The sequence below is a fragment of the Siphateles boraxobius genome, unplaced genomic scaffold (assembly GCF_051911475.1).
Source record: "Siphateles boraxobius isolate OS27281-9 unplaced genomic scaffold, OSU_SipBor_1 6, whole genome shotgun sequence".
NCBI lineage: Eukaryota > Metazoa > Chordata > Actinopteri > Cypriniformes > Leuciscidae > Siphateles > Siphateles boraxobius.
In genome coordinates, this window is record NW_027509186.1 from 39,720,867 (window position 1) to 39,747,320 (window position 26,454).

The following is a 26,454-nucleotide window of genomic DNA, read 5'->3' on the forward strand; positions in this document are numbered from 1 at the left end:
CTTTCATTCGTTAATGTCTGGCGGTCTTGCTGTTTTTTTTTTTTTTGGTTTGTTTGTTTTACAATTAAAACTAAAAGTCTGTTGTAACGCAAGTCTTGCCGAACATATACCGAGTAAAATATTACTGAAAATTGATTAGTAATACCTTACACTACTGCGTTACAGCAAAACGTAATATGTTACTGTAATGCATTACTTTTGTAACGGGTTACTCCCAACACTGAGCAAGATCGCTCTAACAGCCTATACCTACCTTCCAAATGACAGCTGCTGCATGGCTACAAGATTTTCCTAGCCCTGCAATGCATGAACAGCCGACTGTTTCGATTATACCAATCGGCCTCGTCATTATCCAAGCAAGTTGTTTGGGCTTGTTGATGCTCTGACTCGGCTCGACCTCAGCCTTAAGGAAGATGAACTCGTCGTATTTTGTACACAGTATTTTTCCAATTTTGTTGCTGTGTAGATAGTTGTAAGCCTCTGTGCTCTTATAATTTCGTAGTGTCTCACCATCAACACCCTCACTAAGCACGAAATAGTTAACGATATCCACATAGCTAACGTCTGGCCACAATTTCATATCGTCTACCCATTCCGTTAAGGTAGACGGATGGGGCACTTTAACTGTTCTATCGCCAGTTCTCGTAAGATAGTCAGGTCCATGGGACCATCTGTGAGATGTGCTCATTTTGCCAGCGGCGTTGTTGTAAGAGTATAGCACTTCTACTCCTAAATACTAATAGCGTTTAGCTGATAGCAGCAGCTACAGGCTAATGTAAACAGGAAGTTTGATACCGGCTTGTTCTAAGCATTCTACGTTACCATAGCGATTCATGGAAAGGTCAAAGTTCGGGAAAGTTGTGGATAAATATGTTCGTATTGGCTAACGTTTATTCAGCTAATGCGTGTCCTGTTTATAATGTGCAATGTTCAAATGCAAAAACAGCACGTCACAAATAAAAGTCCTTTTTTCTGTGTGATTTAGTATCATATTTGGATATCGGAATAATAAATTAAGTAGCCTATCTAAAATGTGCACATCTATTTGTTGTTTTTTTTACTGTTTTCTAGGGGTTTCTTTATTTTAGACTAGTTATTAATCATGAATAAATAATGCCCCCCCCCCCCCCCCCTGATGATAAATATAAAAATATTTTCAAGGTTGGCAGGTCTGTTAATGTCTTTTTACTGCTTTAGAAGTGCGTCGAAGGATAAATGTCACCTGAAGAAGAACACAGTCTTTCTCAATCCATAGTGTAAGTTTAATCCTCGTTTTCAGCCATAGTTATCCATAAACGAACCACATTTGACCATCGGAAATCGACCTGCTGCCCGTGAACATCCAGTTCTCACAGACCCGTCGGCATGGACACCAGTCATTAACACAGCAGACTCGAACGACGAATGGCCAAGCTCTTACTGTAGCTACCCCACTGCAATGATGGTCAAGTACTCCTTAAACTGATGTTTCCATTAGCGTTTTATTCGTGACACTCATGGAGACACCGTAAGAGCTACAGCAAAACAAACAATACAAACAAACACTATCACTCAAACCCTTTAACCAACATCACAATAAAACGATACAATTACAAAAATGTGACCGGTCACGGAAACTAGGGACACAAGTCGGTTCTGGGGCATTTTGAGTTATTCATAGATTCTGAAAGTGTAATCTCCAAGCTTTCCAACGATGTGTAACATGTGGAAATCTGATAATATTTGGAGAAGTTGTGGCCATTTTAAAGTAGGCACTTAAAAAAGCTCAAAGATGAGAAAACGACCTCTAAAGATTGTGCAGTTCTCACCTGTCTCTGCTGCTGGGGATGACAATAGGGCTCATTTACATCTCATTTAGATAAGCCATACCCCCTGTAAAGCTCCTCCATGTGCTTTACAGCTTTTTTTGCACTTCGAATGAGTGCACTTCTGCCGCACTAGGCGAAAAACAATTGTGCTGCCCCTCTATTTGCAACGTGCCAGCAACAACACACAAAGACCAATATGCTGTATAGCCTACATATAACGCAAAACCAGCAACAACACAGAAAGACCAATATGCCATATACATATAACGCAAAACCAGCAACAACACAAAAAGACCAATATGCCATATACATATAACGCAAAACCAGCAACAACACACAAAGACCAGTAAGCCATATAGGCCTACATATAACGCAAATAGTGCGCAACGCTCGTGTGCCCAAAATGTCAACAATATTAAAGTTTATGCAGGAGGCAAATGCCTGCTGGCATTTTTCTTTAAGCAGTCATTTCTGGAATTTTCCAAATAATCACATTTCACCTCCTCAAATTACTGTTGCAAATCTCTTTACACCACTTTCTTATGTGCGTATACACACACAAATGAAATGTCCGCAAGCACATTATATCATCAGCAGGTTCAGCATCTTAAATAACGACTAAAGAGCAAATGAAGCTTAACTTACATTTCAGAAACACGCACGGCAGGCCTTCATCGCAGCAAAGGTCTTAACTGCATCATCTATTTCGATTCTCTGTGCCAGTTCATGTTCTATGGAGATTGTTGCCAGTCCATTAACTCTGTTCCCTGTTCACAAAACGTTCCGCATTCAAAGCAATCGGGATGTCACATATGAAACAGCCAGCCACCGCTGTCAGCGAGCCGAGCCGCCGTATTCAAGCACTGAGGGCGCGCGCGCCGCACCCATACCTCCGGTTCAGTTTCCCGAGCCCACGAAGTGCGGCGAAAACATTTTCGGTGTAACTGCCAGACGGTTCAGCTCGTCGGCGACAATCTTTGCGGCATCCATCTTCATTGAATTTTGATATCAGATAGAGCCGGCCCGAGCACAGCATAATAAGTAGCCATGCGGTTCACTTGGAGGGCGGGGGCAAAAGCGCCGGGTTATTCAGTATGGAAATACACACAGACAATGACACGCCACGCCCCCACTGCATGCTAGAATCTCCGAAAACAAGCCGATTTCAACCTCAAAATGTAAGCTTTTAAATATACCAATACTGCTATCTCAAACATTGAGAGGCTTCTTCGTGATTTCAATGAACAGATTCTCCAAAAAATTGAAAATCACCAATTTTGAAAAAAAAACTCTTCTTTCTCATTTTGCTCGAAAGTTGTGCTGCCGACTTGTGTCCCTGGTTTCTGTGACGGGTCACATATATTTTTTTACAGTGCATGAGGGTGAGTAAATACTGACAGAATTTTCATTTTTGGGTGAACTATCCCTTTAAGTAGGCATCTATTTTTTATTAAGTATTTATTTTGTATTAATACATAACCTCACTGTATTCATTTATAATGTATCATTATTGCGTGGCATTTGTGTCAATAATCGTCAAGCACAGGTGACTTCGCGTAGTCGGAGGGGTCCCCTAAATCATAGCTCGGACCGGCTCTGAACGAGGATGACAAAACTAACCTTTGGTACATCAAAAATATAATATTTGATAAACAGATCTCACTTGTTTTCTGTTATTAAATCAGGGTTCAATATTCACATTTATCCTCTAGAACTCATTCTAACAACTTATTAACACGCTATTAATGTTTCAGACCCGATGGAAGTGAAAGAGCAAAAACAAGAACTGAAGTTAAAGGTGATGATGCTGTAGTTTGTTTCAGCCTGTTGACACCAATAAAACGATTTAATGTGCCAATTTACTGAAGATCTCAGACATCACCATAATGAATGAGCTGAAAATAGGTAACTTTTGTAGACAAAGAGGTTTTTTAGCAGCTCAGTTAAACATGATGGCCATGTACTTTTTAAATGCAGATTGGATAAAAACACAGTGATCACAGTTCACACCTGCAGTGAAGCCCCTCCCACAACAATTCACCAATAAATACTGGGAATATTCCCATCATCCTATAAGAGAAGGATAAACTCCAGGAGTAGCAGCTGATATCTGTGTGACTGTTAAAGATGGAGTTTATTAAAGAGGAGATTGAAGACATGAGTGATCCAGAACCATCCAGAATAAAACATGAAGATACTGAGGAACAAATAGGTTGGTGTCCATTCTTGATTCTTCATTGTTGACTGCTTTGGTAGATGTGAATTATTAAGCAGTATATGGATGATGATGGAGAAATGCATTTAAATGATCATAACCAGCAGTTGTCACACATATTTTTACTATAAACAAGTGAATGACAGAACAAAAAGTGAAAGATCTGATCTCTGTTGCTTTCTGTTAATAAATAATGGTTCACTTGAACTGATTCTAACTTGATGTGTATTTTAGACCAGATGAGACTGAAAGAGCAAAGACAAGAACTGAATGAAGTGGAGGAGGAACATCATAACTTTTCAATTCAAAGAACAAAAGCCAAAAAGACGCACACCTGCACTCAGTGTGGAAAGAGTTTCACACGGAAAGGAAACCTTGAACTACACATGAGAATTCACACTGGAGAGAAGCCGTGTACATGCACTCAGTGTGGAAAGAGTTTCACACACAAAGGAAGCCTTGACAAACACATGAGAATTCACACTGGAGAGAAGCCGTGTACATGCACTCAGTGTGGAAAGAGTTTCACACACAAAGTAAACCTTAACACACACATGAGAATTCACACTGGTGAGAGACCGTATACATGCACTCAGTGTGGAAATAGTTTCACACACAAAGGAAGCCTTGACAAACACATGAGAATTCACACTGGAGAGAAACCGTATACATGCACTCAGTGTGGAAAGAGTTTTTCTCAAGCATCAACTCTCAGGCATCATCTGCACATTCACTCTGGAGAAAAAACATTTAACTGTGATCAGTGTGGTAAAGATTTTATTTCATCATCATATCTAAAACAACACCTGAAAGTTCATTCAGATGAGATGCCTTATGCGTGTTCTCTCTGTGAAAAGAGTTTTTCACGGCTGGACAGTTTTAAACGGCACCAGAAAACACACAATGAAGTGAGAGATTATATGTGCTTTGACTGTGGGAATAGCTTTACTAGATCTGCCTATCTGAAAGCGCACCAACGAATTCATACTGGAGAAAGTGCTCATATTGTGACAAGAGTTTCACTCAGTCTGGATCTCTGAAAGAACACAACCGAGTTCATACTGTAGAGAAGCCGTACGACTGTACTCAGTGTGAGAAGAGCTTTAAACATAAAAGAAGACTTCTGACTCACATGAAGATATGTCGTAAGGAGTCGTCACAATGAGCAACATTTCATTTTCATGTCAAATACATTCTAATAAATGGTGTGAGATGAACAAAATGAGTCGCTTCCAAAAGCACAGTATCATCTATTTCCAGACTGATCTCATGAAATGGCGTATGTATGACACGCCAATTCGTATTTCCATTTTTGGCGTGCTATCAACACGCATAATCGCTTTTCAGCGTGTTTATCAACGCCTTTGACTTAACGTTATATTACTGTATTATGTATATATAGATATATGACCTACCCCAACCCCGTCCCTAAACCTACCCGTCACTGGGGTTAATACCATTTATGAGTGTTCTCCTACCATCCTAGGAAAAAAAAGATCGCTCCACAGATGTAGATATAGATTTTGCTTCGTTTCGCTCGGACATTTAACGGCGTACACATACACGCGGAATCACTCGGACATTTAATGGCGTAGACATTCACGCAAAAGATTTCGGCGTGGACATACACGCGGATAGCTCAAAATGCGTATAGATAACACGCCACTTGACTTGAAAGTGGCGTGTATGTTTACGCAAAGTCATGATGTCATGTTGCTATTTCAGTGTTTCTCAACTGGTGGGTCGCAAGACCGTTTCAAGAGGGTCTGGAGTTTACAGTCAAAGAAATAACAACAAACTTAATTTTATGATCTATTTCTGATGGGAGGTTTTATTTTGAAAGACTAGCATGAAAGCTATTGAGACTTCTGTCAGACTCATTTAAACAGGGTTCGAAAAAGGTGCTTAAAGTGCTTGAAGTACTTGAATTTGAAATTTAAGTCCTGGAAAACCCTTGAAAACAGTCATATTTTTCAAGAAGTACTTGAAAAGTGCTAGAATTATTAAAAATAGGGATGCACCGATACCGAGCTCATGTACTCGTAAAAATACTCCGATACCAACAACCGATAGGCCTACCAGGTATATAACACAGCTGTGGTGCGTGAGCTGATCAGAGAAAACCGCACAGTGGATTGAGCACGCAGTGGCACAGACACACACGCAAGCTGGTCTAGTACATCCCTTTAAACAGACATCAGTGGAAGGTTTGTAGTTCAGTCGGATGTCAATGGCAAAGAAAATAAAACGAGGCATGTAACGTTAGCTTATTATTCACGTTAACTGTCGAGAGAGAGCGCAGTTCTGTTGAATGCTCTTGATTGCTGATCGTTCACTCAGCACGTGTTATTTGGATGGAAACTAAATCGTATATGTAAGTAAAGTAAAACATGAACTGTTACCTGATTTATGTATAACGAGTGATTCCCTACATTAATACTGGACGTTTACAGTCAAGAAGTTCCATGAACGCAAACATCAGCGCGTGCCCCGCAAAGCAGCGTCTCCGCGCGCGAATACTGAATTAAATTGTCTTTCACGTTGTACGGACGAATTCACACAAAATTATGTAAAAAATCTTGGCGAGTAAATAGGTTACCCTTTTCAACTTTACAAAAAGATGCATCTATATTTAATTTATCCAGTAATGAATAGGCTATGCAATTTTTTCACATTTGATTAGGCTACTTTATTCAAATTTCTGTACCTGTTAGATCTACCCGAAAAACTCTAAAAACACTGTTTATTCATTTGTAGCCTTTCTTTGTTGTATTGTATTTATTTGTAAGTTGATTATTCGTTCTTATTTTGTTGCTGACTGCTTACCTTGAATAATGTTTTAAATTCACACTAATTAGCCTGATTAATTAGTTTTTGTTGTAGTATCAAGATTTGATTAAATAATTGATATTTCACTGATGTCTAAACATTTGTACCACTGACCCAATCCTCAGCACTGACCCTTCTTGAGCTGCTCTAGTCTACATATGTGCTGTGCTATTCAATGAAAGATAAAATATGATAGAGCAATAGAATGTACGGTAACAGAAGCTCATACAATGCATTTTAGCAGGCTTAAGCATGAAAATAATTGAAAGAAATATATATTTGATGAACAAATTAAGCCAACTAATATGATTTATATTCTTTTGGTTTATCTACTATTACATTTAAAAATTACAAACGCAGTGAAAATTCAGGGATCGGTTACGGTATCGATATCGCGTTCTACAAAAAGTGGTATCGGTGCATCCCTAATTCAAAATATTGTGATTTTTTTGTTTTTGAAAAAATACATTGTTTCACGCTAAATCAACACTGCAGTCCATCTGAGATATAGAGCTATTTCTCATGGCTATGAGCATGATCTTAAGTATATGATAAGTATATAATACAACTTTCATTCTTCAGGTCAATCATATATTCAATATGCTTTCAATGGGGATTTCCCATGCCTGACAGCGCTGGTCGATGGATTGACCTCTATGAAGTGAAACATCAGATACCATATATATTTAATTTGAGTAAAAAAATTAAATGAAATGAATAAAAATAATAATAAAGATATTGTTTGATAAGTGCTAATTGAAGTCCTTGAAATCCAAAAAAGTAGTGCTTGAAAAGTCCTTGAAAGTCCTGGAATTTCATTTGACAGAGTCTGTACGAACCCTGTTTAAAGCAACTGAGGAAAACGTGTTCCCCTTCGAGAGGTCTCTCCTATTGCGTAAGTAGCTTACGCTATGGGAAAACTCCTTTTCTCTAGAATATTGAAGTCTTTATGTAAAACGCATTGCAGCTGCACAGCAGACAGAAATGAGCGAAGGAGCTCGGTCATTGGCTGTGCTGCGGCAACTTGCTCGAACCAATGACGGGGCGACTCTGAATGCGCGACCAATGAGCGCGCCTCGCGCCCGCGCGCGTCAGAGCCCGCCAAGATGGGCGTGGCCAAGAGCTATATATTGGGCGCCCCATCATGAGAGTTCTTTAGATTTAATCTCCTTCAGCGAACACCTTCTTCGCTGGATCCTCCGGATTATTGAAAGCCTTCGCCGCCGTGGAAAAGCATACCAGCGGGATTGCTATGAGGACGTCGGCATCTTCAGCCGCCTTCGAACGCCATCCTACTGAGCCATCCGGCGCGCTACACGCAAGTATTTACATCTGTTCGCCCCGCGACATTTGTAAAAGAGCAATTTTCTGAGGCGTTGTTCCAAATGCCTTCCTGCGCGTCGTGCAGAGACCTTCTTCCAGACGGGGATCGTCACATCATCTGCGCTCGCTGCCTGGGCCGGGACCACGCAGAAGCTGCTTTGACCAAGGGCGGATGCCCGGAAAGTGACGACCTGGGTCTCTCCGCACCGCGGGCTCGCTTCGCCGCTTTCACCGCGAGCGAGCCCATCGCCGACACCCCTCTGTTGGAGCCGCGTGTTAAGAAAAAGCGCCGCTCACAGAGGCTTCCTGAACCTGAGCTCAGTGACGTCACGCCGAGCCAGTCTCCGCGTGCTTCACCGCCGCTCGTGTCTTCCCCACCGCCGGTTCAGTTCACTCAGCCGGACCCACACCCCTCTAGCAGAGCGGTGGGCCTTGTGACTTTCGGCGCGTCCGAGGACGACGGGGGAGTAGATGACTCTTTGTCCATCGACGCTGCATCTGACGACTGGCCGGGCTCCACTTTCGACCCCGCCCCGTCGACGCTAACTAACACGAGTGGGGGATCCTCTATGGATACAGAGATTGTCCGCATCCTCTCTAAGGCCGTGGAGGACCTCGGGCTCGATTGAAGCCTTCTTTTTCTTCGTCGCTCTCCTCTGTGGACGGCACGAAGGAAAGAGGCTACGAGGGAACGCCACCCCTGGAGGAGGCCGTGGCCAATCATCTCTGCCCGCCCTCCACCACCGGATGGAAAGCCAAGGCTTCCCACCCCTCGAATCCCTGCCGCACTACTTCGGCTCTCGCTGGTCGCGCCTACGCCGCCGCCGGCCAAGCTGCGTCAGCGCTTCACTCAATGGCGGTACTTCAAGTGTTCCAAGCCAAGCTTCTCCGCTCCCTGGACGAGTCTGGCACCGAACCCGAAGCCTTCAAGGACTTACGCAGCGCGACTGACATAGCCCTGCGAGCCACGAAGGCCACCGCCCAGTCTATTGGCCGCGCCATGGCTAATTTGAGTGTTCTCGAGCGCCATTTGTGGCTGACTCTGACGGAGATGAAAGACGTGGATAAGGCCCCGTTTCTCGACGCGCCTATCTCCACCAGCGGGCTGTTTGGACCGGCAGTTAAAGGTTTCGCCGAACGCTTCACTGAGGCCCAGAAAGCTTCACAAGCTATGCGCCATTTCCTGCCTAAACGCTCCAGCTCATCGCAGAGCAGACAGGCCGCCACAGCCGCAGCGGGCTAGAGCAGCCCCCACCGCCTCTCAGCCCGCGCCTCAGACTGACGCTCGCGCTCCCACAACCGCAAGCCGCCTCCTGAGCGACGGGGTCCTCGGCCAAGGATCGTGCTGAACCCTGAGCCTAGAAAGCCTTCCTAGCCACAGGAATGAGAAGAGAGAGTGCGTGTCTCGCAAAAGCCGGACCACTCTCTCTGCAAAATCTCAAACATTACCCAGGCCCCGTACAGGCGGCTGGAAATGTCTATACAGCAGTCAATGGGCCAGTCACAGAGCTCGGTCACCTGCAAACAAACGCCGTTTTTACGGCGACACACAGAAAACACAAAAAGAGTCTTTTTCTGCCTGTGTCACTAAGGGTTCACATGTCCACAAAGTGTGCATTCCCAGATACTGTCAAAACAGTGCCAAATTCATTCCCAGCTCAGGCTGCACGCCCCATGGATGTAGATCACGTGCCTAGGGTCATGTACGCACCACTACACACAAGCACTGTTCACACAGTTATGAATTAATCCCCAGTAAAAGCGGGAAACATTATAAAAGTGACGCGTGTGCCTACCACTGTCTATGCACCCCCACTTATAAACACTGTCCCTACAGTGTCAAACACAACCCCCGCTCAGGCTGCGAGTCTTACAGACATAGCGCCCTGTAGTAATCACACACGCGCCCATTCACTCGGCTGCTCAGCGCGCGCGCGCGCCTCTGAGAGCCACGAGCTCAGGCAATTCGCTGGCCGGGTCCCTACGTCACAGCGGCCCGCCCCTAGCCCATATTCAGCCCATATCTGTACACGCAGCGGCATGGGAAAACATTCCAGATATGCCAAAATGGGTGTTGAATATAATAAAACACGGATACTCGCTCCAGTTCGCTCGCAGACCACCACGTTTTACGACTGTGGTCGAGAGGAAAGTGAGAAAGGAGTGTTCGCATGTTCTACGCCACGAGGTGCGCAAATTAATAGAAAAGTGCGCTGTGGAAACTGTTTCCCCCTATATGAGCGGGGCAGGTTTTTACAGCCGCTATTTTCTCGTCCCGAAAAAGGATGGCGGTCTCCGCCCCATCCTAGATCTCAGACGCCTGAACAAAGCACTAATGATTCGCTCGTTCAGAATGTTAACAACCAAACATATCCTCGCGCAAGTACGCCCAGGAGATTGGTTTCTCTCAGTGGATCTGAAAGATGCTTACTTTCACATTCCAATAGCGCCTCATCACAGGCCTTTTCTGAGATTCGCTTTCGAGGGACAGTCTTACCAGTACACAGTACTCCCGTTCGGCCTGTCCCTGGCTCCCCGTACATTCACAAAATGTATGGATGCAGCACTTTCCCCCTTGAGACGAAGGGGAGTGCGAATACTGAATTATCTCGACGATTGGCTGGTTCTAGCACAATCAGAGAGTCAGTTAATAACACACAGATCTTGGATTATCAGCCATCTAGAATGCCTGGGTCTAAGACTAAATTTTGCAAAAAGTATACTATCTCCCTGCCAGAAGATTTCTTTCCTGGGAATAGTTCTAGACTCGATGCAAATGACAGCTCGTCTCTCATCAGAGCGCGCGCTCACCATCCGGCGCCTTGCAACATCCTTCAGGGACATCCCGTCAAGCGGTTTCAGAGGATGCTGGGTCTCATGGCCTCAGCATCAGCCGTACTCCAGCTAGGATTGTTGCATATTCGTCCTCTCCAACGCTGGCTAAAGAGCCATGTCCCTGCTCACGCGTGGCGTTCGGGCCACTTTTTAATCAGAGCGAACCACGGCTGTATAAAAGCCCTGACGCACTGGAAAGCCGCCGACTGGTACCAGTCAGGCGTGAGCCTGGGTGTGAACACAAGGAGAAAGATGATCACAACAGATGCCTCCAAAATAGGTTGGGGGTCCCTTTACGAGGGCAGGCCTGTCTCCGGCTTTTGGTCAAACACGGAGAAGCGCCTACACATAAACTGTCTGGAGATGAAAGCGGTCGCTTTGACTCTCAGAGCCCTGCTTCCACATCTAAAAAACGAACACGTCCTGGTCCGAACGGACAACATGACGGTAGTGTCGTACATAAATCGCCAGGGTGGACTCAGGTCGAGCTCCATGCATTACAATGGCCAGGAGACTCATCTTATGGTCCCAGCACAACTTGCGCTCGCTGAGAGCAGCGCATGTGCCAGGCGCGCTGAACCAAGGGGCAGACATGCTATCCAGAGACAAGATTCTCCCAGGAGAATGGGCTCTCAACCCGCTGACGATTCAGTGGTTATGGAAAATCTTTGGCGAGGCGGAGGTCGACCTCTTCGCCTCCAAGGAGAATGCACACTGCTCTCTTTTCTTCACGAAAAGCACGGACGCGCTCGCCCAGAGCTGGCCGAGCCGCCCCTTATATGCTTTTCCCCCGATCGCGATGCTGCCACAGGTCATCAGTCGGGTCAGAGAGGAGAAAAACGCAGTGCTCCGCAGTGCGCCTGGAAGAACCAAACATGGTTTCCAGAATTGATGCAAATGCAATCTGCACCACGGCCGATTCCACTGAGGACAGACCTCCTCAGTCAGGCCAGCGGGATGATATTTCATCCCCGCCCCGATCTGTGGGCCCTTCATGCATGGCCCCTCAACGGGTTCCAAGGAACCTCACGAGTGGAGCGCTAAAAACCATCGCTGAGGCGCGGGCGCCCTCCACGAGACGCTTATATGCCCAGAAATGGAAAGTGTTCAGTGACTGGTGTAACGCCGAGGGCCTGAACCCTGAAACATGCGAGATTACGAACGTACTCGCTTTTCTACAAGGGCTTCTGGAGGCGGGCCGCTCCCCCTCCACGCTCAAAGTATATGTGGCGGCCATCACAGCGTCACACGACCCTGTGATGGAACGTCCATTGGGAAGAAACGACCTAATTATTCGTTTCCTAAGGGGCGCTAGGAGGATGAACCCTTCACGCCCCCCCTCAGTGCCGATCTGGGACCTAGCTACTGTCCTAGACGCTCTTAAAGGGCCCCCGTTCGAACCACTCCGAACCGTGCACCTTAAGCAGCTCTCGCTTAAAACTGCGCTCTTGCTGGCACTCGCCTCTGTCAATAGAGTGGGCGATCTGCACGCGCTTTCGGCAAGCGCTGCCTGCTTGGAATTCGGACCTAACGACTGCAGGGTCGTCCTTAGGCCAAAACATGGGTATATTCCTAAAGTGCTCACCACTCCCTTCAGAGCACAGGTTATCTCCCTAACTGCGCTATCGTCTCCAGCAGACGAACACGACGCTAACCTACTCTGCCCCGTTAGGGCTCTCAGAGTGTATTTGGAGCGTTCTGCCCTATTCAGACAGACAGAACAACTGTTTGTATCCTTTGGCGGCCGTACGAAGGGTTCCGCCGTTTCAAAGCAGAGAATCTCTCACTGGATAGTTGAGGCTATAGCTCTGGCTTATGAAGCCAAGGGACTTCAATGCCCCTGGGGAGTCAAAGCACACTCCACCAGGACTGTGGCTTCTTCCTGGGCGTGGTCGAGCGGGATACCGATCGAGGATATTTGTGCGGCGGTAGGCTGGGCCTCACCGTCCACATTTATCAGGTTTTACAACCTACAGGTCCCGACAATGCATTCCAATGTGCTGTAGAACTATGAGTTCGTATCTAGATTATGTATGTGCTTGTGTCACACTGAGCGCCTTCTGGCCGCTCTTTACTTTTTTCCCACATATAAAGCTCGCCTCTGCCGGCTGGTTGGATGATAACTTTGCTTTTAGCTCAGGCACCTGCCTCTGGCTATCATAAGGCGAAGTTCAGCACGCACAGCGTTTTGCATGGTGTTCCCATAGCGTAAGCTACTTACGCAATAGGAGAGACCTCTCGAAAGGGAACGACTCGGTTACTAAAGTAACCTCGGTTCCCTGAGAGGAGGGAACGAGTATTGCGTAAGCTGGCGTGCTTGTGCTTGGTTATTTCGCTTCAGTCGTTTTAACCTAAAGAACTCTCATGATGGGGCGCCCAATATATAGCTCTTGGCCACGCCCATCTTGGCGGGCTCTGACGCGCGCGGGCGCGAGGCGCGCTCATTGGTCGCGCATTCAGAGTCACCCCATCATTGGTTCGAGCAAGTTGCCGCAGCACAGCCAGTGACCGAGCTCCTTCGCTCATTGCTGTCTGCTGTGCAGCTGCAATGCGTTTTACATAAAGACTTCAATATTCTCGAGAAAAGGAGTTTTCCCATAGCGTAAGCTACTTACGCAATACTCGTTCCCTCCTCTCAGGGAACCGAGGTTACGTTAGTAACCGAGTTGTTTTCCTGATTCAGTATCTGCGGTCACATTATTGTCATTATTATAATGTTATTTTCATAACTTGTCATGAAATAAAAAGTCTCTCACCTTAGGAATACACACTTTCCTGTCTTGTCACTGTTGTCAGCTGTAAGGAACTCAGCTTTTTGGAAATATTAATAATCAATAATATCTTGTTATTAATAATTATAAATATTTGGGTCAGTTAATTGGATTAACTTGATGTGGCTGAATTAATATTACAATCAATTAATCAGTTCTTCCAACGAACTCTTTTGATTATTAATTTATTCTAAGAAAAGGGTATCTTCCATGGCCACAGAAGAATAATTATTTCTTCGCCTGTACAGTACTTTGAGCCAGTAGCAAAAACCGTGATCGTAAAGTGACTTGTATTGCAAACAAAACAGAACCAAATACATATTATGTGCAAGTTTTATTAACCAAATATAGATCTTTATATGAATATAAATAAACTAAACAACATACACACATGAATACATAAATAGGTTAGTGATAGGATGAAATTGGAAACCGGAAGAGGGTCTATGAGAAGAACCATCAGAATTTCATTTTCACATTTCATTGAATTTAATACTTGCATTTGTAATGGGAACAATTCTTGAAGTTGTTGAAAATTGAAGCCGTTGATGGTTCCGGCAGTGTCAAGTGGAAGTTGGTTGAGCGTTCTCTTTCTCCAGGAACGCATGGCTGGTTTGGTCAAGGCCTGGGACTCTGTTGAGGCCACGCCGAGCACCCAGGAGAAGTGAGGAAGTCGGAAGGATGGGTGATTGGAGTCGTTGTTGTTTGGAGTCTTTGTTCCAAAACTCTCGAGATTGTCCTTGGTTCTTTGTGAGAGAGTCATCTCTCTCCTGCCTGAGCCCATATCTGGTTGGAATCGAGGCCTGCTGGGCCCTGGGGCCCCCGTGGAGGGGGAGGGGGTTCCCCAGAATCACCAGAACAGTGTTGCGGCTGGATGAAAGAACTAAGAGAGGGAGGTCACATGTGGACTGTCTCTAATAAGGCCTGGAAAAGATCCTCCCCTAAGGGTTGAACTCGACCAATCAGAAAGGTGACATGTCTGAGAGGGAAAGTGGCTCTTAGTTGATTTACGGATCTTTGTCCCTAGCATGATTATACCTTCATTAATGCTCAGATAGCTATAACACATCCACACTGCATTCTAGAAGAAGGTGATGTACATCAAAGTGTGAGTCATTAAATGAGGATTAATTAGGTAGGAGGCATGATACAGGTGAGGTTACATTGATCGTTAGTTGGTTGTATACCAGGATACATACCATAATATATACCTAATAGTACACGAGACAGTAAACCATTTACACTGTTTCTTTCACAGTTTTATGCATGTTCATTTATAGATCAGTTAGTCTATGATTAATGCAGCAAAGTCTGTTTTAAAGAGGGTTTCTGTTTCATAGTCTCTCTCTTGAGTATGTGGCCACATTCCTCGGAGGTCGTAAAATCTCCTTATCATGCCCTGTAACATGACACTGTTTCTGCCCTTGTGTTTGTTCATTTGGGCTGTGTGAGGAGTTTCATAAACCTTTGTATATAATGAATAATTAGTATGTGTCTGATTGGTCCATACCCTAAACAGCCATTATACTGCAAATACGGCGCGCTGTATATTATCACTTCATTATAAATAATAATAAATGACGCACGGAGTGTCGTAGTTCTGTTGTCAATTAGTAAGTGATGAAATTACCAAAAAGTACCAATAACTTATGTAATTTAGTGTGTTAACTGGGAAGGATTTGCATGCAGGAATGATGTTCAAGAAGTTTCCTTATGTTTCATTAATAGTTCATGTTAGTATTATTTTGTACATTTTATTTTTGGTGGCTCTACCAACTTTTTTGTATTAACAAAAAACTACATGATCTGTAAGTCGACAACATATGTTTTTACATGACTTCAACTCATCAAAATAAGTTACTTTATTTTTTAAGTTATACAACATGCAATTTAAGTCAGTTTAATGTAATTTAAGTTCAAATGACTTGTTGATTGTACTTAAATTTAAGGCTGATTTTTTTTACAGTGTAGTTTGGTACTTTAAAAGCCTTACATTTATACTGTTATTACATTCTTATTATTCGTGTGTTATTTGAGTGTGTGAACCACATTTGTGAAATAAATTTATTTGGTTCTCAAAACCAAATTTATTAATTTTATAGGCTAATTTTATGTGCGTGTTCATGTGTACACATACACACACTCAGTTGCAGCTTAATGACCATGGTAAAATGTCCCAGTTGAGAACCACTGATCAAAACTAACTTTAGCTGGACAATAACTTTATTCTAGAGCTGCTGTAAAGCCAAAACAATCTCTGTTACTTTAATTTCCTATTATCACTGTAAAGCTGCTTTGAAACAATCTATATTGTTAAAAGCGCTATATATATATATATATATATATATATATATACAGGTCCTTCTCAAAAAATTAGCATATTGTGATAAAGTTCATTATTTTCCATAATGTAATGATAAAAATTAAACTTTCATATATTTTAGATTCATTGCACACCAACTGAAATATTTCAGGTCTTTTATTGTTTTAATACTGATGATTTTGGCATACAGCTCATGAAAACCCAAAATTCCTGTCTCAAAAAATTAGCATATTTCATCCGACCAATAAAAGAAGTGTTTTTAATACAAAAAAAAAAGTCAACCTTCAAATAATTATGTTCAGTTATGCACTCAATCGTCAATACTTGGTCGGGAATCCTTTTGCAGAAATGACTGCTTCAATGCGGCGTGGCATGGAGGCAATCAGCCTGTGGCACTGCTGAGGTGTTATGGAGGCCCAGGATGCTTCGATAGCGGCCTTAAGCTCATCCAGAGTGTTGGGTCTTGCGTCTCTCAACTTTCTCTTCACAATATCCCACAGATTCTCTATGGGCTTCAGGTCAGGAGAGTTGGCAGGCCAATTGAGCACAGTAATACCATGGTCAGTAAACCATTTTCCAGTGGTTTTGGCACTGTGAGCAGGTGGCAGGTCGTGCTGAAAAATGAAATCTTCATCTCCATAAAGCTTTTCAGCAGATGGAAGCATAAAGTGCTCCAAAATCTCCTGATAGCTAGCTGCATTGACCCTGCCCTTGATAAAACACAGTGGACCAACACCAGCAGTTGACATGGCACCCCAGACCATCACTGACTGTAGGTACTTGACACTGGACTTCAGGCATTTTGGCATTTCCTTCTCCCCAGTCTTCCTCCAGACTCTGGCACCTTGATTTCCGAATGCCATGCAAAACTGAGCAACAGTCCAGTGCTGCTTCTCTGTCGCCCAGGTCAGGCGCTTCTGCCGCTGTTTCTAGTTCAAAAGTGGCTTGACCTGGGGAATGCGGCACCTGTAGCCCATTTCCTGCACACGCCTGTGCACGGTGGCTCTGGATGTTTCTACTCCAGACTCAGTCCACTGCTTCCGCAGGTCCCCCAAGGTCTGGAATCGGTCCTTCTCCACAATCTTCCTCAGGGTCCGGTCACCTCTTCTCGTTGGGTAGCGTTTTTTTGCCACACTTTTTCCTTCCCACAGACTTCCCACCGAGGTGCCTTGATACAGCACTCTGGGAACAGCCTATTTGTTCAGAAATTTCTTTCTGTGTCTTACCCTCTTGCTTGAGGGTGTCAATGATGGCCTTCTGGACAGCAGTCAGGTCGGCAGTCTTACCCATGATTGCGGTTTTGAGTAATGAAACAGGCTGGGAGTTTTTAAAAGCCTCAGGAATCTTTTGCAGGTGTTTAGAATTAATTAGTTGATTCAGAAGATTAGGTTAATAGCTCGTTTAGAGACCCTTTTCATGATATGCTAATTTTTTGAGATAGGAATTTTGGGTTTTCATGAGCTGTATGCCAAAATCATCAGTATTAAAACAATAAAAGACCTGAAATATTTCAGTTGGTGTGCAATGAATCTAAAATATATGAAAGTTTAATTTTTATCATTACATTATGGAAAATAATTAACTTTATCACAATATGCAAATTTTTTTAGAAGGACCTGTATATATATATATATATATATATATATATATATATATATATATATATATATATATATATATATATATTATAATAATTATTTGCATTTTGAATAAGACATATTCATGTTATTTACTTAACCAATGTTGACTATATTATTTCCTGATTGTACACGAGTCATTTGCTGTAGTTAGAAAATAATAAAAGCTGTAAAATGTTAACCATACTGAAAAATAGAGTTGATTGTTTTCTTGATTTTAAGGGTTAAACTGCTGTAGTAAGTTGCAAGTGTGTGCAAATAATGAATTTTTAGTGTTGAGAAGGGTTTTTTTTGTAACTGTTCCGATTCTGAAACAATTATGCTTTTGAAAACTGAAATGCTTTAAAATGTTTTTTTTTTGCGAAATTTTTTTTTGCTTAATGTATATCATCTTTATTTTGCTGTGCCGACAGAAGGAAAAAATATATTTTTGTTTATGAATAATATTTTGAGTTCGTTCTGTGAGTGACGTCATTTGTAATGGACCGGCTCAGTCAGAACAGCCCGTGACTGGAGAGAGTCAATCAGGTAGGTCTCTGCATTAAAGAGTGAAAATATGCTGTATTAAGTTAATTTTTAGGTTTATTTTAATAACGGAAGTGTAAAAAAAACGGAACACGTTTATGTATGCGCTTTTCTGCCAACAGGTCGATGTATTTTTGGAGTTGGAATTGCATAACAAATTTTTCAGAGTGCCCTCTTCCACTTAGACTGCAGTCACACCTTTTCCATTAAGGGACAATATTTGCCCCCTTTAATCAATTTTTCCATTTAATTTTTTTACTTTTTGTAATACCTTTCTGTTACCCTTTTGTTTTGTTTTTTAACTGTTGTATAAAATCAATGTCACATTTGAAATGGTGTTGATATTCGGGAAACATTGCATCAACATTAAAAACACTGCTGGATATCAGCCTGCATTTTTTTTCGCACAAACAGCGCAAGCGGCTCGTGACAGAACACAGACCGGCTGAATGACACTTCAATTTAAGTTGAAAATCTCAAATGAAGATTGCTGAACTCCAGCTTGTCTGTGTTTTCAGATCATCCGCGCTTCTTGAGCTGTGTAGAGAGCGCGCGCGCATGGTTGCAGGCTAGTATTGAAAAGACCGGGTAGAAAACAAGTTCTTTTAACAGAAAAGCTCTGATTTGGGGGTTAAATTATTGAATTCTGGCATTTGTGGCCACAGCGGATTAAACTGAAACTTTCAGACGACATTCCTATTTCAGACGACAAACTACGCTTGGCTAACGTTACTATTAGGGATGCACCGAAATGAAAATTCTTGGCCGAAGCCGAATAATAATGAAACGCTTGGCCGAAGGCCGAACACTGAACGTGGTGTTTCAACATTTTTTCCATTTATTTTGCCAATTTTTTCACCATTGCATTTAATTAAATAGTAAAAATATGCTTTTTTTACTATTTTGTCTTGCTTTTCAGAGAAAAGAATCAAATTGCAAAAATACATTTTATTTAACACTGATTTTTTTTTAACATTCCTGCAGATATTTAAACAAAGCACAATATAACTTAAAAAAATAAATTAGTAAAATAAAAAATGTATTTTTATTTGGCCATCTTTTAAGCCCCCCTTCTTGAATAGCCTATGTTAGGCCTATAACTGACTGCTGAAAGAATGTAACAAAAAAAGTGCATTGAAAAGTGAAAAAAAAAATGTGGATGAACCCACAACAAATGAATAACTGTCCTACACATAAGACATGGTTTACATACACTTTATCATGGGTGTTGACAGGTTTGCATGGATTGCCTCAGATCATTTCGATATAGCGCGCGCTCTCCGTGGCGATTAGCAGATAAGGAGTTGCCATGAGAACGACTGACATCTCTCTCTCTTTTCATACAGATTACATAAACAGAGAATATTTATTTTCGTTTTAAATTAGATCATTTAAAAGTAGACAATTAAATGATTATAAAGATATATTGCTTTTGCCTGTGTGACTAGTATTGGCAGAGTTTTGTTTAAGTTTAGAGATGTGCTCCCGAAAAAAAGTTAACGGAGAAGGAGAGGCAGAAAGCACACCCTGTTTATTTTCTTTATTTTACAAAAGCACAGTTTTGTTTCGATTGTAAGTGGACACAAGTAGACATTTAACAGTTTATTCTTCATATTTCTTAAGTCTGCATTTAAGTGACCATAAATGACGGAGTATTTAAGTCTATTTTGCTGCTATGTGAAAAAAATCCAGCAAAACGCAGCGGCGCGTTTGTCAACTACAGAGGGTTAAAAGACGCTTTAGTGCTGCAAGTAAGGGTATAACGTCTGCCACAGACGCATCAGATGAGCTTCTCTTTTGTTATCTGCTCAAAGGGGGCATGTTGGCTGCATTTATAAAGCGCGCACCTCTCACTCTACGCTGGTTACTATTTGATCGCGTCATCAAAAACGTCATTGTTTCAAAAACTTTTTACTTATTCGGCCGAATAATTTCGGTTGCCGAACATCGGTGCATCTAGGGCTGGGTACCGAGTTCGGTAATTTTTAGGTACCGACCGAATTGCCTCGATACTACCGAGTATCGATACATGACTGCAGTCAAGCCAGCCTCCACCTCGAAATGAGCAGTCAAACTAGCCGCCCCTATATTTCTCTATGCGCTTATACACTAGGTATTACGGTAAGACCGTCAACCATTCTGAAACCATTCAGTCAACCATTCTTCCAGCGAAGGCTATTTCAGTTAGTCCGTCCGTCCGTCCGTCCGTCCGTCCGTCCGTCCGTCTGTCGGTTTGTCTGTCTGTCTGTCTGTCTGTCTGTCTGTCTGTCTGTCTGTCTATCTATCTATCTATCTATCTATCTATCTATCTATCTATCTATCTATCTATCTATCTATCTATCTATCTATCTATCTATCAATCTGATGTTGTTTTAAAAAATAAGAGCCCCCAAAACTCATATATTAGGCCTACCTGTTGTCTCCATACATTCAGAAAATCATAAAAAGAAAAGTCCTAATTTCCACAGACCAATTCCACCTCAGATGGAGAGGACACCTTCTCAACGTGTCCCCTGCAAAGTTTCAGGACATTCTGATGTTGTTTTACAAAATAAGAGCCCCCAAAACTCATATATTAGGCCTACCTGTTGTCTGCATATATTCAGAAAATCATAAAAATAAAAGTCCTAATTTCCACAGACCAATTCCACCACAGATGGAGAGGACACCTTCTCAACGTGTCCCCTGCAAAGTTTCAGGACATTCTGATGTTTTTTTACAAAATAAGAGCCCCCAAAACTCATATATTAGGCCTACCTGTTGTCTCCATACATTCAGAAAATCATAAAAATAAAAGTCCTAATTTCCACAGACCAATTCCACCTCTGATGGAGAGGACACCTTCTCAAGGTGCCCCCTGCAAAGTTTCAGGACATTCTGATGTTGTTTTACAAAATAACAGCCCCCAAAACTCATATATCACCTGTTGTCTGCATACATTCAGAAAATCATAAAAATAAAAGTCCTAATTTCCACAGACCAATTCCACCTCAGATGGAGAGGACACCTTCTCAACGTGTCCCCTGCAAAGTTTCAGGACATTCTGATGTTGTTTTACAAAATAAGATTCCCCAAAACTCATATATTAGGCCTACCTATTGTCTCCATACATTCAGAAAATCATAAAAATAAAAGTCCTAATTTCCACAGACCAATTCCACCTCAGATGGAGAGGAAACCTTCTCAACGTGTCCCCTGCAAAGTTTCAGGACATTCTGATGTTGTTTTACAAAATAAGAGCCCCCAAAACTCATATATTAGGCCTACTTGTTGTCTCCATACATTCAGAAAATCATAAAAATAAAAGTCCTAATTTGCACAGACCAATTCCACCTCAGATGGAGAGGACACCTTCTCACCGTGCCCCCTGCAAAGTTTCAGGACATTCTGATTTTGTGTTACAAAATAAGAGCCCCCAAAACTCATATATTAGGCCTACCTGTTGTCTCCATACATTCAGAAAATCATAAAAATAAAAGTCCTAATTTCCACAGACCAATTCCACCTCAGATGGAGAGGATACCTTCTCAACGTGTCCCCTGCAAAGTTTCAGGACATTCTGATGTTGTTTTACAAAATAAGAGCCCCCAAAACCCATATATTAGGCCTACTTGTTGTCTCCATACATTCAGAAAATCATAAAAATAAAAGTCCTAATTTCCACAGACCAATTCCACCTCTGATGGAGAGGACACCTTCTCAAGGTGTCCCATGCAAAGTTTCAGGACATTCTGATGTTGTTTTACAAAATAAGAGCCCCCAAAACTCATATATCACCTATTGTCTGCATACATTCAGAAAATCATAAAAATAAAAGTCCTAATTTCCACAGACCAATTCCACCTCAGATGGAGAGGACACCTTCTCAACGTGTCCCCTGCAAAGTTTCAGGACATTCTGATGTTGTTTTACAAAATAAGAGCCCCCAAAACTCACATATTAGGCCTACCTATTGTCTCCATACATTCAGAAAATCATAAAAATAAAAGTCCTAATTTCAAATAATGAATTTTTAGTGTTGAGAAGGGTTTTTTTTGTAACTGTTCCGATTCTGAAACAATTATGCTTTTGAAAACTGAAATGCTTTAAAATGGTTTTTTTTTTGCAAAATTTTTTTTTGCTTAATGTATATCATCTTTATTTTGCTGTGCCGACAGAAGGAAAAAATATATTTTTGTTTATGAATAATATTTTGAGTTCGTTCTGTGAGTGACGTCATTTGTAATGGACCGGCTCAGTCAGAACAGCCCGTGACTGGAGAGAGTCAATCAGGTAGGTCTCTGCATTAAAGAGTGAAAATATGCTGTATAAAGTTAATTTTTAGGTTTATTTTAATAACGGAAGTGTAAAAAAAACGGAACACGTTTATGTATGAGCTTTTCTGCCAACAGGTCGATGTATTTTTGGAGTTGGAATTGCATAACAAATTTTTCAGAGTGCCCTCTTCCACTTAGACTGCAGTCACACCTTTTCCATTAAGGGACAATATTTGCCCCCTTTAATCAATTTTTCCATTTAATTTTTTTACTTTTTGTAATACCTTTAAAAAATAAATAATTCCTTAAATAAAACAATGTTCAATAAATAGGCAATGTTAAAAATCGTTTAATATTAATAAAAATATTATATTAAAATCGCCAGTAGGTGGCGGTAACTCATTGTCTTTATGTGTGAGTCATCGAGTCATTCGTTGAATCTAGCGATTCGTTCAAAGCCACAGATTTCGTTGCAAAATAGAGCAATAACAATAAGCCTATAAATGTAGTAAATCACTTAATGTTACCCTTTTGTTTTGTTTTTTAACTGTTGTATAAAATCAATGTCACATTTGAAATGGTGTTGATATTCGGGAAACATTGCATCAACATTAAAAACACTGCTGGATATCAGCCTGCATTTTTTTTCGCACAAACAGCGCAAGCGGCTCGTGACAGAACACAGACCGGCTGAATGACACTTCAATTTAAGTTGAAAATCTCAAATGAAGATTGCTGAACTCCAGCTTGTCTGTGTTTTCAGATCATCCGCGCTTCTTGAGCTGTGTAGAGAGCGCGCGCGCATGGTTGCAGGCTAGTATTGAAAAGACCGGGTAGAAAACAAGTTCTTTTAACAGAAAAGCTCTGATTTGGGGGTTAAATTATTGAATTCTGGCATTTGTGGCCACAGCGGATTAAACTGAAACTTTCAGACGACATTCCTATTTCAGACGACAAACTACGCTTGGCTAACGTTACTATTAGGGATGCACCGAAATGAAAATTCTTGGCCGAAGCCGAATAATAATGAAACGCTTGGCCGAAGGCCGAACACTGAACGTGGTGTTTCAACATTTTTTCCATTTATTTTGCCAATTTTTTCACCATTGCATTTAATTAAATAGTAAAAATATGCTTTTTTACTATTTTGTCTTGCTTTTCAGAGAAAAGAATCAAATTGCAAAAATACATTTTATTTAACACTGATTTTTTTTTAACATTCCTGCAGATATTTAAACAAAGCACAATATAACTTAAAAAAATAAATTAGTAAAATAAAAAATGTATTTTTATTTGGCCATCTTTTAAGCCCCCCTTCTTGAATAGCCTATGTTAGGCCTATAACTGACTGCTGAAAGAATGTAACAAAAAAAGTGCATTGAAAAGTGAAAAAAAAAAATGTGGATGAACCCACAACAAATGAATAACTGTCCTACACATAAGACATGGTTTACATACACTTTATCATGGGTGTTGACAGGTTTGCATGGATTGCCTCAGATCATTTCGATATAGCGCGCGCTCTCCGTGGCGATTAGCAGATAAGGAGTTGCCATGAGAACGACTGACATCTCTCTCTCTTTTCATACAGATTACATAAACAGAGAATATTTGTTTTCGTTTTAAATTAGATCATTTAAAAGTAGACAATTAAATGATTATAAAGATATATTGCTTTTGCCTGTGTGACTAGTATTGGCAGAGTTTTGTTTAAGTTTAGAGATGTGCTCCCGAAAAAAAGTTAACGGAGAAGGAGAGGCAGAAAGCACACCCTGTTTATTTTCTTTATTTTACAAAAGCACAGTTTTGTTTCGATTGTAAGTGGACACAAGTAGACATTTAACAGTTTATTCTTCATATTTCTTAAGTCTGCATTTAAGTGACCATAAATGACGGAGTATTTAAGTCTATTTTGCTGCTATGTGAAAAAAATCCAGCAAAACGCAGCGGCGCGTTTGTCAACTACAGAGGGTTAAAAGACGCTTTAGTGCTGCAAGTAAGGGTATAACGTCTGCCACAGACGCATCAGATGAGCTTCTCTTTTGTTATCTGCTCAAAGGGGGCATGTTGGCTGCATTTATAAAGCGCGCACCTCTCACTCTACGCTGGTTACTATTTGATCGCGTCATCAAAAACGTCATTGTTTCAAAAACTTTTTACTTATTCGGCCGAATAATTTCGGTTGCCGAACATCGGTGCATCTAGGGCTGGGTACCGAGTTCGGTAATTTTTAGGTACCGACCGAATTGCCTCGATACTACCGAGTATCGATACATGACTGCAGTCAAGCCAGCCTCCACCTAGAAATGAGCAGTCAAACTAGCCGCCCCTATATTTCTCTATGCGCTTATACACTAGGTATTACGGTAAGACCGTCAACCATTCTGAAACCATTCAGTCAACCATTCTTCCAGCGAAGGCTATTTCAGTTAGTCCGTCCGTCCGTCCGTCCGTCCGTCTGTCGGTTTGTCTGTCTGTCTGTCTGTCTGTCTGTCTATCTATCTATCTATCTATCTATCTATCTATCTATCTATCTATCTATCTATCTATCTATCTATCTATCTGATGTTGTTTTACAAAATAAGAGCCCCCAAAACTCATATATTAGGCCTACCTGTTGTCTCCATACATTCAGAAAATCATAAAAAGAAAAGTCCTAATTTCCACAGACCAATTCCACCTCAGATGGAGAGGACACCTTCTCAACGTGTCCCCTGCAAAGTTTCAGGACATTCTGATGTTGTTTTACAAAATAAGAGCCCCCAAAACTCATATATTAGGCCTACCTGTTGTCTGCATATATTCAGAAAATCATAAAAATAAAAGTCCTAATTTCCACAGACCAATTCCACCACAGATGGAGAGGACACCTTCTCAACGTGTCCCCTGCAAAGTTTCAGGACATTCTGATGTTGTTTTACAAAATAAGAGCCCCCAAAACTCATATATTAGGCCTACCTGTTGTCTCCATACATTCAGAAAATCATAAAAATAAAAGTCCTAATTTCCACAGACCAATTCCACCTCTGATGGAGAGGACACCTTCTCAAGGTGCCCCCTGCAAAGTTTCAGGACATTCTGATGTTGTTTTACAAAATAAGAGCCCCCAAAACTCATATATCACCTGTTGTCTGCATACATTCAGAAAATCATAAAAATAAAAGTCCTAATTTCCACAGACCAATTCCACCTCAGATGGAGAGGACACCTTCTCAACGTGTCCCCTGCAAAGTTTCAGGACATTCTGATGATGTTTTACAAAATAAGATTCCCCAAAACTCATATATTAGGCCTACCTATTGTCTCCATACATTCAGAAAATCATAAAAATAAAAGTCCTAATTTCCACAGACCAATTCCACCTCAGATGGAGAGGAAACCTTCTCAACGTGTCCCCTGCAAAGTTTCAGGACATTCTGATGTTGTTTTACAAAATAAGAGCCCCCAAAACTCATATATTAGGCCTACTTGTTGTCTCCATACATTCAGAAAATCATAAAAATAAAAGTCCTAATTTGCACAGACCAATTCCACCTCAGATGGAGAGGACACCTTCTCACCGTGCCCCCTGCAAAGTTTCAGGACATTCTGATTTTGTGTTACAAAATAAGAGCCCCCAAAACTCATATATTAGGCCTACCTGTTGTCTCCATACATTCAGAAAATCATAAAAATAAAAGTCCTAATTTCCACAGACCAATTCCACCTCAGATGGAGAGGATACCTTCTCAACGTGTCCCCTGCAAAGTTTCAGGACATTCTGATGTTGTTTTACAAAATAAGAGCCCCCAAAACTCATATATTAGGCCTACTTGTTGTCTCCATACATTCAGAAAATCATAAAAATAAAAGTCCTAATTTCCACAGACCAATTCCACCTCTGATGGAGAGGACACCTTCTCAAGGTGTCCCATGCAAAGTTTCAGGACATT

The 26,454-nt window shown here is 41.7% G+C and overlaps 3 protein-coding genes and 1 pseudogene across 3 annotated transcripts in view; all 4 read left to right on the top strand.

Moving 5' to 3' along the window:
- Window positions 1-26,454, top strand: part of LOC143715491 (uncharacterized) — a 659,702-nt gene that overhangs the window by 237,614 nt on the left and 395,634 nt on the right. The window lies entirely within an intron of this gene.
- The window catches only part of LOC143715483 (uncharacterized), a 349,601-nt gene that overhangs the window by 202,883 nt on the left and 120,264 nt on the right, over window positions 1-26,454 (top strand). The window lies entirely within an intron of this gene.
- The window catches only part of LOC143715461 (uncharacterized), a 272,811-nt gene that overhangs the window by 170,961 nt on the left and 75,396 nt on the right, over window positions 1-26,454 (top strand). The window lies entirely within an intron of this gene.
- On the top strand, window positions 4,263-5,240 carry LOC143715737 (uncharacterized; annotated as a pseudogene).